The 13795-nt window shown below is 37.7% G+C and overlaps 1 long non-coding RNA gene across 1 annotated transcript in view; it reads right to left on the reverse strand.

Moving 5' to 3' along the window:
- LOC102252639 overlaps nucleotides 1–972 on the reverse strand; it is a 9104-nt gene extending 8132 nt beyond the window's left edge. Inside the window, exon 1 of the long non-coding RNA XR_314300.2 lies at nucleotides 861–972. This is a non-coding gene — a long non-coding RNA (uncharacterized LOC102252639). The remainder of the gene's footprint in view (nucleotides 1–860) is intronic.
- Between the last annotated feature and the right edge of the window lie 12823 nt (nucleotides 973–13795).

A 13795-nucleotide genomic window follows, 5' to 3' on the forward strand; every position in this document is an offset into this window, starting at 1 on the left:
ACCGGGCCTCGTGTGTGTGTGTGTGTGTGTGTGTGTGTGTATTTAAAGAAGCCTGGTTTTGCTGCCATATACATCTGAGTTTGAATTCCAGGTCTGATAGTAGTAACATGACCTACAACAAGCTATTTAACATTTGATTCTTGGTTTTGACACATCTATCTTTCAACATTGCTGTGAGGATAGATGCAATGTATGAAATACTGGCACAGTGCTGGAAGCATGTAGGTAGATAGACCTTGGGAAGATGATAGCTTAGGAAGATGAAATAGTACTAATTTATAGGATTACTGAGTGGATTGAGAGAGAGAGCATGACACAAGTTCTGGGATCACTGGATGTTCAAATCCTGGTTCCATCCTCACTAGCTATATATCTTTGTGCAAGATATATCTCTTCTTGCACAGGCTTTCCAATCTGTAGCATGGGTATAATAATAGCACTTAATTAATGTTATTATTATATAGATAGAATTAGGTGTTAGCCTTAAAACACTAAGAACAGTGCCTGATATATAGAAAGGGTGAGAGGTTTTCTTTTTTTTTTAAAGGAGATATAGTACATAGAATACTTTAGCACAGTATATCTAATACATAAGCAGAACTTTAATATTAGTATAATTAGCTAGTGCTTATTTTATATGGTTTTAGTTTAATGTTAAGTAATTTCTCCTCACATGAGATTTGAAAGCCTCTGCAATAAAACAAATCACAGAATTATAAATCCCAGGGTGGTGGAACTTATCTGAAAGTTGTTCCTGTGTGGTGGTTGTAAAACTGACCCTAAAATTCTTCTGCTCTCATCCCATTAGGAGGTGGAGTTTATTTTCCCTCCCACTGATTCCAGGCTCAGTGACTACTCACATGATAAAATAATATGTAAGTGATGCTTCAACTTCCTGTCTCTTGGGCTGCTTGCTCATGGAACCCAGCCATCATGCCCATGTGGGGAGGAACCGATGCCTCTGTTTCTCTGAGCTCCCAGGTGACATGTGAGTGAGCCACTTTGAACATGCAACCCTTTTATACCAGGTTGAGCCTACAAAGCTGACACTGTCTGTAATAGAGACTGGCTATGCCTGCTGAGCACTTACCCATGTTACAGATTCGTCGGCAAAAGTTTTGTTGTTATTTCCTGGCATTAGTTTTGGGGTACTTTATGCAACAATAATTAACTGGAACATCTAGTTTGTTCCCCCACTGATGTTTGCATTCACTTATTTAACCTTTGCTTAACTATTTAACCACTGAACAAATATTTATTGAATTTCTTAAGTATCAGACATTTTCTAGGCACTAGGTGATACATCAGTGAATAATAAGAAAGGTCTTCAGTGCAAAATTCCTCATATATGAAGGGAAAAAGACAAAAAAGGGAATAAATATATAATATGATGTCTAGCTTTGATATGTGCTGTGAAGGAAAGGGAGATGATATAAGGAGTGATGAATCATGTGTGTGTGTGCACACGTGTGTTTGGGGACAGATGTTACTACTTCAGGAAGGGTGTTTGGGGAGCACTACCTAATGAGGTGACATCTGCGCAAAGATCTGAAGGAAATGAGGGAGCTGGTTGTATAGATCCGTAGAGAAGGAGAGTTCCCAGCAGAAGGAAGAGTGGTGTAAGTTCTGAGGCAGGAGCATGTGCACATGTTCAAGGAATAATAACTAGGCCTTTGAGGTTGGAAAGGAGTGTGCAAGGAGCAGATTGATCGGAAGTCAGGTCTGGGAGAAAGTGAGAGCTTCAGAGGCTATGTAAAAAAAGTTGTATGTAATTCTAAGTGAGATGAAAAGGCATTGGAGGGTTTTGATCATTCCATTTTTTATTAAGTCAAAATTTACATGAAACAAAAATGCACAAATTTTATGTGCATAATTTGATAAGTTTTGACAAATGTATACTCCTGTGAAAATAACCAGTCATCACAAGAAGTTATCTTTTGCTCGCTACTCATCAGTCTTATCTAATAGATAACCACCATTCTGATTTCCATCATTGTAGATTAATTTTACGTATTCTTGAACTTAATATAAATGAAATTGTACAATGCATACTATTGTATGTCTGGTTTCCTTCTTTTAAAAAAATGTTTTTTTAGCCCAGCCTGCGTGGTTTAGTGGTTGAGTGTCAACCTATGAACTGGGAGGTCATGATTCTATTCCCAGTCAGGGCACATGCCTGGGTTGTGGGTCAATCCCCAATAGGAGGCGTGCAGGAGGCAGCCGATCAATGATTTTCTCTCATCATTGATGTTTCTCTCTCTCCCTCTTCCTTTCTCTCTGAAATCAATAAAAATATATTTTAAAAAATGTTTTTGAGATTTATTCATATTGTTGCATGCATCACTAAATCATTCTTTTTTATTGCTGAGTAGAATTCTGTTCTATGAATACCTCACAATTGGTTCATCCATTCACCTATGATGGATATTTGCGTTATTTTCAGTTTTTTCTACTAAGAATAAAACTTCTATACTAGTAAACATTCTTGCAAACATCATTTTGTGGGTATATATTTTTCATCTTTCATGGGTTAATGCCTAAGAGTAGAATTGATGGCTCACAGGGTAAATGCATGTTTAACTTGATAATCCAAATAGTTTTCCAAACTGTTTGTGCCATTTTATACTCCCCCCAGCAATGTGTGGGAGTTTCAGTTGCTCAGCTTACTAGCCAACATTTGGAGTTCTCAGTTTACTCTCTTCTGCCTTGGCTTCTTACTTTCACAGCAGTCACAAGATCCTATGTTCTCCATGCCCCAACCACAGGGCCAAGATAGGAAAAAAAGACAGTAAATTTTGTGAGATAATATCAGTATTTTTATAGCTGTTTTAATATTAAAAATATTTGTTGAACTTAAACATGATCTCTAGCTTTATTTTTATAATATAGTTTAGTATTTAACAAATCTTTGTAAGGTAATATCTTTAAGTCCACATTATCTCTTTCTTCTATTGTCATAAATGTGTTATTGATTTCTATAGTGTAACTTTAATGTATTTTAAAATAGTAAGTTACACTCACATTTTTCTGTTTTCCATTCATATAATCCCAGTTTTTTCTTACATTTTTGTTGATTTCAAAGAGTAAGGAAGAGAGAGAGAAGTAGAAACATCAGTGATGAGAGAGAATCATTGATTGACTACCTCCTGCATGCCCCACATTGAGGATCAAGCCTGCAACATGGGCATGTGCCCTGATTGGGAATCTAACCGTGACCTCCTGGTTCATAGGTCGGCACTCAACCACTGAGCCACACTGGCTGGGCTAATCCCAGTTTCTTTAATAATTTTCATGTAAATATGATTTTCCAATCCCTCAATCAAGTGTGTGACTATTCTCAGAAGTGCTTCTGTGGACTACCTATAGTTATTCAATTGAATCAATAATATCAGGTTTCAAAGCAGTGAATTCAGCTGTAAATTACTTTGGGCATCTCTCTGCATTTCTGTGTATATAAGCCAGTGTGAACTGTTTTTCATCGGTTGTACAATTTCTCTATTTACACTTTCTAAGAATGAAGCTGTGCATGATCTCTAGCCACATGTGTGCTCTATGTATATGTGGAATGTTATATATGTAAATAAACACAGCTGCACTTATTAAATTGTATGACCATATGAAAACACATACATGCAATGCACACATACTCTTGCACACATGAGACTTTCAGATAAGTCCAGTCAGGGTGTTTATTTGAAGGGTTATGGTGTGGTCACTCAAGTATGTCCTTTTGCTTGGTTTATTAGGCTCTTGTGTTGTTTGGTTACATAAACACCCTGCCCTAGATTTGTAAGGGTCCTTGCTACAGCCTTCCCTTTCCACTTTTCATCATTTACAAAAACCATTCAATAATTTGGGTTCTTTTTAAATAAATATTTTATACAGCCCAGCTGGTGTGGCTCAGTGGTTGAGTGTCGACCTATGAACCAGGAGGTCATGGTTCATTTCCTGGTCGGAGCACATGCCCGGGTTGTGGGCTCGATCCCCAGTGTTGGGCATGCAAGAGGCAGTCAATCAATGATTCTCTCTCATTATTGATGTTTCTTTCTCTCTTTCCTTCTCCTTTCCTCTCTGAAATCAGTAAAAATATATCTAAAATATATATATATATATGTACAAACAGAGAAAAGAACAGATTTTGATGTGTTTCCTAAGCTCTGACAGTTTTCAAATGGGTTAAACTCTTATGATGAAAAGTGGTTGAGCTCCTATTATATACATTTCATTCTGACAAGAAGATAATGTGTTTACTATATTGCATTATAATTTACCATTTTATGTGTCTGTACTTCCTGCCTGGTAATAAATAATAACCAATGCTTCATTAATATATGTTATCTCTAGTAAGAAGTATAGTTCTTGGCACAAAGTAATTGCCCAATAAAAAACAAATGCCATGCTAAAGGTATGAATTTTACTAGATTCTCAAAGTCAGCTCATGATAGAAGTAGAGAGCAGAGAGAGGTACAAAGTTTTTGTCTCCACCAGTCTAATGAAGCTGCTCTTTCTTCTCAAAGTGACCAATAAGTTCCATCATGTTAAATCTATTGGCAGATTATCAGTCCTCTTTTTTTCCCATCTACTCCTACTGTTACCCCCAACTGCCCCACACTTTAGTCTCCATTTAATAGAGTTTTTCTCCTAAAACACAAATCAGATTGTATCAGTCTTCTCAAAACCTTCCAAAGGCCTCCCAGATTACAGAGAACTCAATCCAGAGTTCTTACCATGATCTTCAAGGCCATGACTGTCTTTCTGACCTCAGCTGCCACTTCTCTGATGCTCACTTGCTCCAGACACACTCGTCTCTTTGCTGTTCTTTGAACTTGCCAAGCATGCATTGACCTCAGGGCTTTGCACATGTCATTTTCTGTTTGTTTGTTTTTTTCTTCAGAATCTACATGGCTTACTTGTTCATTTCACTCAACATTAAGTTGTCTTTCTGTGACAGCACTGTCTCATTCTCCAATCCATTTATTTTCATAATATCTCCACTACCTGGCATTAAATATTTCCAAACTTGTTTTTTGTTCATCTTTTCACTAGAATATAAACTTTATTTATTCATTGCTGTTTCCTGGGAGCCTAGAATAGAACCTTGGCAGATTAGAGGCACTCACAATGTCTGTTGTACAAATAAATGAAGCACAAGTCTATTAGCCACTTATTTTTCTGAGCTATGGTTTAAGTGGTCCTTTAAAACCTCAAGAAACAGCTTCTCCCAATATCTCTTGGTACACAATGCTGAGTCTTGGGGAGGAAGTGGGTAAACATACATAGAATAAAAAATCTGGAAGAAGAAATGAGACTCATTTGAGGTTCAATGTTACTATTAGGAATAACTCCGGTTAAAAGTCACTGGAATAAAAGTACATCCAGAGGCCCCAAAGTAAGTTCATAGGGAGAAAAAGAAGATTCTATGATGGCTGGGGATTTTGGAGGCAGCTGATAACGAACCAGCTTATGGCTGAAGCTAGAAACTTTCCTAGGTCCAGGCACCCTTGCACAACTGACATGTTTCAGGAAGAATGGCTACGTTCAGGCACATAACCAAAATACAACCATAACCTTAGAGTCCCAAGCGTATTACATTGCCTAACCAACCAAGGGGACAGCCATAAATAGAAATCCATCAGATCATGTGGCGGCAGCAGAAACAATGGCACCAGGTCATGGCAGACATCTAGTTCTTTCTGCTTGGCATTTGGAAGCAGGAGTAATTCCTTTGAAATAAATACACAGGTTTCTTGGATAATTTGGGTGGGAGACTTAAAAGACTATGGATGCATTTCTGTCTTTGTTTTTATTCCCCAAAAAACTTAGAGCCAGAGATAATGCCCAAATATTGGAGTCAGTTCAGACACCAATGCATTAAAGTTCTTTTAAAAAATTATTGTAGAATTCATTTTCTTTTGAGGTTCCATTCATCTAGCATTTCGATCTATAAGTCAATTAAATACTTTAGGAAGTTACCAGCATACAAAATGACAATTTAGATGACCTCCTCACCTTATGATTTTATGATTTTTTTCTAATTAAATGGGAAGTTAGTGGCAGAGATAAAAATCAGATTTTATTTCTCTTAAAGGAGTATGAATTTAATGTATTTTCCTGAATTACATGGAATTCCAAATCTGCATATAATTCAGAAATTCCATCAACTACAAAACATTTTATTATACCATAACAAAAAGCTATTTAGAAATGTATGTTAATGCAATAACACCTATTGCAATAGAAGCCTTGTACATTGTTAGCATTAAGTATTATAACCTTGATTTTGTAATTTCACAGGCATAAAGAAAAATGGGTTTTTATATAGCTGTTAATGTGTAAACCACTGAAATGGCCCATTAAGATTGGGAATTTCAGCTACCAAGGATCAGACTTTTCTGGATGAAAGGTCTTTATAGAAACAATAAGGCTATGTCTATACATTGCAATGACATTATCTATGGAATAGTTGATTCAAAATCAGACTATCTTGTTGATAGATTGGTGGTCATTTGGTGGCATATGCTAATCCATGTGACCCTCCAAACCTCCAGAATGACCAAATTGTCTAAAATGTTAGTCTTTGTTGTTGTTATCTAGTTATAATCAATTTGAATGAAGCAAAGGTATGCTGTACTTTAGGTAATGATGAAATTAAATACATAAATATAAGTTTGGGCATTAATACAAACTAAAACAAAGAAGAGGATATAGTCATAAAACTACATTTGGTCATGTGGGTTCTGAATAAAAAGCTAGATGACTAGACTGGAAAATAGTTGAATAAGGGGTGAATGAAAGAGAGAAAGGGAAAGCATACAGTGTGTTATAGAAGAAACACTGCCATTAATAAAGAACAATAAGCTTGAGGCCTTAATCAGTTATATCCCCTGGAGGCAGTATTCCAATTCTGATTCTGTTTTCTCCCAGGCTTCTGAAATCTACCTCTGTTTCTAGTTTAACGTCTCCTTCATGATATTTGCCAGCTTAAATAAACTTTATTGAGTAATTACCTTTTAATCACCCTTTTCAAAGTCATAAAAATGAGTCATCCTATATAATAAAAGCCTAATATGCAAATCGACCAAACAGCAGAACAACTGGTGGAACGACCAGTTGCTATGACATGCACTGACCACCAGGGGGGCAAATGCTCAATGCAGGAACTTCCCCAAGCCTGCAGACCCCAGGCCATCCAAGGCAGGTACCAGCAGGAGGGGGGGAGGGTTGATTGCTCTGCCATTCGCCCCACAGAGGGAGGTTTCCAACGGCTACGGGGGGGTGGGGCAGGCGAGGGGAGGCTCCAGGCCGGCCAAGATAGGTGCCAGTGGGGGCCTCCCAATCACCCCGCTGGTCGCCCCACAGATTGGTCCTGATCGCCAGCAAGGCCTAGGGACCCTACCCATGCACAAATTTTGTGCACTGGGCCTCTAGTTACTTAAATAATCAGCAACAGCAATTAGTTACAGCAACAGTCAACAGACCTTTTAGTTGTCTGAATATAAATGGTAAGAGGAAATTTATTTAGGATATTTTGTTTTTTCAAGAAAGCTAGGTAACTAATTTAAAAGTAAGTGGGAAATACTGTGCAAACAATATCTCGAATAATCTTCCGACCTCCAAATTATTCATTTGACTATTCATTAATTCATTTGACTATTTTTGAGCATCTGCTCAATGGTAAATACAGGGTAGAATTCTGAAGGGTACCAACTCTGACCTCTGTCCAATGGCCTTGTGTGTAACCAGTGAGACAGACTTATAAATCATTAAAGATAAGTAGCAATTTGAAGGGTATTTTCACCTTTTAAACAATTATGCTAGTGTCAATTTAATTGGAAAAATATTTTTCTAAATGAACTAGTTATTTGACTGACTTGAACTATGAAATCAATCAAAATCATTAATCAAGTAGACAGCTATTGATAGAGCCATACCTGAATGTTTTAGTAATTCCAACAATATTAAATTTGCAACTATTATCAATTAAACTTATCAAATAATAGTTATTGGGTAAATATTACTTAACAGGTACTTGCTAAACATGTGCTGAATAAATGAATAATAATTTCATTCAATCATTCATTGACAAATTATTCATGAAATTATTTCATTCATTTTCAAATTTTAATGTACATGTGAATCATACGCTAATCTTGTAAAAATGCAGATTCTGATTCAGTCATCCTGGAATGAGGCCAGAGAGCCTACATTTCTAACAAGTTTCTAGGAGATGCTGATGTTACTAGTACATGAATCTCACCTTTAGTAATAAAAATGTCCTCAGTCGACAACCATATAGGAAACTACTAAAAGTTCTGACTCCTGCAATATAGTTACATTTCTGTTATTTGTCACTGGTGTGATCTTGGGAAAATGACTCTCTTTGAATTTTATTTTACTAATCTTTTAAGTAGGGAAAATTATACCTAACTGATTGTTATGTGAATCAAATGATAAAATGAGTATGAAAGTTATTTTTATAATTTGAAAGAGTCTGCATTTATATTAGAATTATTATTATTAACTAAGTAGAGGTGATTAATAAGGAGGATCTTTCTTTGAATACATAGTAACTATTAGCAAACTAATGCAAATGAATATTCTGAGATGTGAAGCCTTAATCAAATGCTTACTAGGACATACAGGTATGTACATGATAGCATGTTTCTTCACTACCAAAGCTATTAAATATGTAACCCGATTTCACCTGGTTTACAACAAGATACTCTTTCACTGTAGGATATTAATTATTATTTACAAGTTCATTATAAAAACTGAGATGTCCTATATAACAAAGGCCCAGAGACAATATTTTATGGATAGCATACAAAGAAGTTAGAGATAGATGATTTATAGATCAGGAAATAACAGTTAATCAACTTTCCTGACTTCCCAAGCCACGTTGGGCAGTTTTGCATCACCTTTAGCTTGTCAGCTATGTTTGTATTAATGGCGATACCTTTGCAGGCTGAAACAGGATATGCTCACTCTTGGAGGTGCTGTATGGAAATTCTCCAGCGTGACTGGGAGGCCAGGAGCAAACTATTGTTGCTCATCCATCAGCACCATCATGTGCTCTGACCTCAAACATAGTCCATGGCATTCACTGTCACAGGAAAAAGGGTCTGACTGCATTCCCACACACCAGTGCTCACCAAACACTACATGATGTCGTATTCATTTGAGAAACATTTATTCATTTATTCAGCTCAGATGTTGGACTTGGGGATTTGAAAAGCTTGGAAATGATTTTAAAAAAAGAGCTGAATGGCCAGCTGGCATGGCTCAGTGGTTGAGCGTTGACCTATGAACCAGGAGGTCACAGTTCAATTCCTAGTCAGGGCACTTGCCCTGGTTGCGGGCTGGATCCCTGGTGTGGGGTGTGCAGGAGGCAGCCTATCAATGAAGCTCTCTTATCATTAATGTTTCTATCTCTCTCTCCCTTTCCCTTCCTCTCTGAAATTAATGAAAATATTTAAAAAAGAGAGCTGAATGTATTTAAGGATTTGAGAAATAAGATATATAAGAATAATGAAAGAGAAAGGAAAGCCAAGGGCACCTTGACATACCTTCTTACAACATTTGGAATTAAGCCTCATACACTGCATTGCATCTAGTTATGATTTGTTTATATTCTTCTAAGAATTTGCTTGTATTCATCTTATAACATGTATTTAATTCTATCATGTGTGTAGTTATTTATTACCCATTTAATTTAATCTAGCCAGTTGTTTAGGTGGATTCCTTACTCATCCTAATTATCTCCCAGAGTGTCCTAAATAGTGATTGCTTTCAATAAATGCTTGTTGACTAAATAAATGGTAAATAAGTGAACCACCATTGCATACACAGAATTAATATAGGTTTAGGAATTCTCAAGTAATAAGGACATAGAAATTGTGCTGGAAGAGACTAGAACTAAGCATTGTCTACAAATAGTCTCAGATTATGGTGGTATCACTAGCATGTAGAATAATAAAGAGGTTCAGAACTATTTACTGAGAAAAGCACAGCATTTACTTGTGTTGAGATGCTCCATTAAGAATATAAAGTTATCTCTTTATTCACCACAATAAGACATCTTTGCCATCTCCATGCCTGATATCTCTAAGCACATTGCTCTTAAACAACACACTGCTTTCTCTTCAGGTTTTTTCAGTTATGAAGTGAGAGCCACTAGTTGATTATTAACAGCCTCTCTGGGACAGCTGAAGTTTGAGAAGCATGGGTCACCTATTTTCAAGTCCATTGTCCTTTTCACACTGAAACTTGTCATTCAACAGTTCCCAATGATCTCATGATTGCTAAGTCTAAAGGACAACTCTCAGACTTTATCTAACTTGGCTGATCAGCAACCATTAACCTGGTTGACCACTATCTCCTTGAAAGGCGCTGTGTGCTGGCTTTCTGTAATACCCACTCTCCTATTTTCCTCCTCCTTTCAGACCAACCTTCTCAGTCAACTTCTTTGCCAGTGCTTCCCAGGGGTTTGTCATTCCTTCTTCTCAAGCTACACACTCCTTTCTGTGCCTTCATCTTTCTTTACGGTTTTAAGTATCACTTATTCCGCCTTCATCTGTAATATGGAGGTTCATATGGACTGCTCTCCATATTCAGCCAATAATACATTTTCAGTTTCTAACATGCAACTTCATGAGGAAAACTTAATGTCAAAATCTGAAAAATAAAAAATATATATATATATATGTACACATGATTTTGTGTTTGGAAACCGTGCATCCAGCTTTTAGGCAAGGTTAGAAATCCATACAGACTTGCTTGATGATCTGCCCACCGCTGCCCATAACCTGTTCTTTCCTCTACCCTCCCAAGCTGCTCTCTGAACTTCGCCCAGACTCCACTATTGGGAAACTTGACAAGCCCTTCTTTCTGGCCAAGACAAGTTGTCATCCAATTTCACAGAAAGTTTTCACCATTCAGAAAGAGTTTGTTTTACCAAAAGAATTCACCTTTGGGCCCTTTCAAGTAAACAACTCTCCAAGGAAATTTAATGTCTGATTCAACTAATCAAAATTAGATTTACTCACATTTGGAAAACATGTCTATCATTCTGCCTCACTTTATGTAACTGATGTGTCCCTGAAATATATACAAATCAGATAGTTGTAAGTAGAATAATAGTTCAAATGTAATGAATTTGATAAGGAACACAGGAATCTACTTACATAAAAACCCTGGGTGTAACATCATGGCCAGAAGCGCGACCGAATTGTTTCTTTGTTATGGGGTGGGACCACAACATTAGTAACAAAGAAACAGAATTTCCAGAGGATGAGGCCCAGAAATCAGGAATTTAAAAAGATTCCCAGGTGATTCTAATGTGCAGCCAAGGTTGAGAACCACTGATCTATAGATATAGTATTTCCAAAGGTAGCTTCACTAATAGATCCATTACAAATCATTTCACTTCCACATTCCTCTCCGAGGGCGGGTTCCTGCCTCAAAGCTTGCCCTGAGGACGGATTCCTGCCTGAAACCTCACCCTCCAGGAAACAGCTGGGGGAGGGCACAGCCGTTTCCAAGACAACCCCTGCAGGACTGACTTCCTTCCAGTTGGTCGAACTTCTGGCCATGATGTTACACCCAGGGTTTTTAAAGTAAATAGTGTATAATCTACTTCATGTAAATTTGGACTTTATACTTGTATATGAGGTGTACTTATTGTTGAAGGCATACTAGTGTACAAGAGAGGGAGAAGGTGAGGCGAACACTTGTGTAGGACCTGCCAGGGGCCAGGCATCATGCCAGCAGCTGTGGCCTGCCATGATCAGAATGCTTAGGTTTTTGCTTTGGTTTGTGTGTGATAGGATATAGGTCAGAAGAACTGTGTTTATCCACAGTCAAAAATATTTTTGCTCCCCCAAATCCAAATGCCTTTGAGTTTGCTGTTTCCCCTCTGCCCTCAGTCTCTTTCCACCCTCTCCTTTTCCTAAGCTATCTCAAAGGGCAAATCCATGGCAAGCTTATTTACTATTACATGAGTTATTGATAAAAAATAACTATTAAATAGATATGGTAATAAATATATATGATTTTGGTTTTTTGTCTTGGCTAATGTAACTTAAGTAATAGTAACTACTTGAGGTTCCTTCCATATCTCTAGTTACATTCAAGCCTTTTTCTCCCCTCTGGTTGCTGGGACAGCCTCCTCATTCCACGTGTCACAAAGATGGGGGTGGTCTGTGGATCACAGCTTCCACCTCTTTGACAAGAGTTTCTTAACTAGAAGTATAATGAGGTGGGAAAGGCACTGGAGAGCACTTAACTGCATTAACACTTAGAGAACTCAGGCCCCATCCTCCACTCCTGATCACCTTCCCACCATCTTCTGTCCCCCACCCCACCCCAGCCACTCAATGGGCCCCGTAGATATGAACAGCAGCACTTGTGTTAACAACTTGGCCACTGCAGGAAGCCAGACCCCAGGAAACAACAAAATATTTCCCTCAGGGAGGCCCTGGCTTGGGGCTTCTCTTCCTCTGCTGTGTCAACAAAGCCTATGTTTCCTAACTCACAGGCCATAGAATAAGCCGAATTCCTGATTTTTTTTTCTTACCTTCCTCTCTGGATGGAAAGGGCCCTATTAGACAGAATTTATATAGCTAAGTTGTGTTGATTTTACTCTCATTAATGGCTCCGACTCATAAAAAAAGCATTGGGGATTTTAAAAATGTATCCGAAAAATAAACAAATACAAGAACTCTAGTTCTTTTTCCAGAACACGAAGCAAACAAAATACTCTGAGTAGGAGTGCCTAATTGTGTTTCACATAGTATAACGAGTTAATAAATCACACAGCAGCTATGTAAATATGTCTAAACTCTGTGTGTAGAATAGTTAATATCTCAACAGCTAATGTAAGTGGATGTTTATTAAATTATGGGAACTCTACATTAATACAAAATAGGCTGACCAAAATTTAAAGGAATACAAAACATACAGTCTTGGATTTGAGGGCGAGCTGGCTCTGCGACATCTGTCACCCCATTGATCACTAGGATTGATTTGGCTGATCTGGCTGCCTAGGCGGGTGTCCACTCATCCCACACCCATCTATTTGTATCCCTCCCTTAACTGCGTGCTGGGTCAGAGGACAGCCTTACCCCCAGAGGAAAGGACTGGTCTTCCGTCAAGGGTATATGAGTAGCTGAGCTTCCCTGATAGAACCTTCAAACAAGCTCTCAAAACATGCCGTCTTCATCACTTTATAGTTGTTTTTTTAAGTAAGAGCAGAGTAGAAGGATGAAATAATATGCAAATATCAGATACCCCACATTGTGTTTTATTTAATATGCACATACACACTGAACACACAGGCATAAATAGACACACACATGGTTAGTTTCTGCATGCTCCAGTTCTGCCTGTTTGAAGCACAGGAAACCTTTGCCTCATGCAAAGAGCCTCAACTTGACATTGTGGCTTTATTTGCCACTCTAGACTTGCCCAAATCCATCACTCCAGCCATATTTCTTGTAAACACCTGGCATGTTTCATATTTGCCACTTAGTCATATCATCGTCTTCAACTACCTCCCACTTATCCACATTTTTCAGAAGCTGTCCAAAACCCATATCCTCTGTAAAGCCTTGTCTTCAAATGTCCAGTGATTTTTCTCATTTGAATTCCCAATTCCTAACTAACTCTAATACTCCTTTTCACACCATTTTCTGGGAGCTGCCATTATTTTTCTTGATATGTGTAAAGATCTTACCTCCTGAAAGTTGATTATAAACTCTGAAGGACATTATTCATACACTACTCTCCTCAGAAACCT

This window comes from Myotis brandtii, unplaced genomic scaffold (assembly GCF_000412655.1).
Source record: "Myotis brandtii unplaced genomic scaffold, ASM41265v1 scaffold582, whole genome shotgun sequence".
NCBI lineage: Eukaryota > Metazoa > Chordata > Mammalia > Chiroptera > Vespertilionidae > Myotis > Myotis brandtii.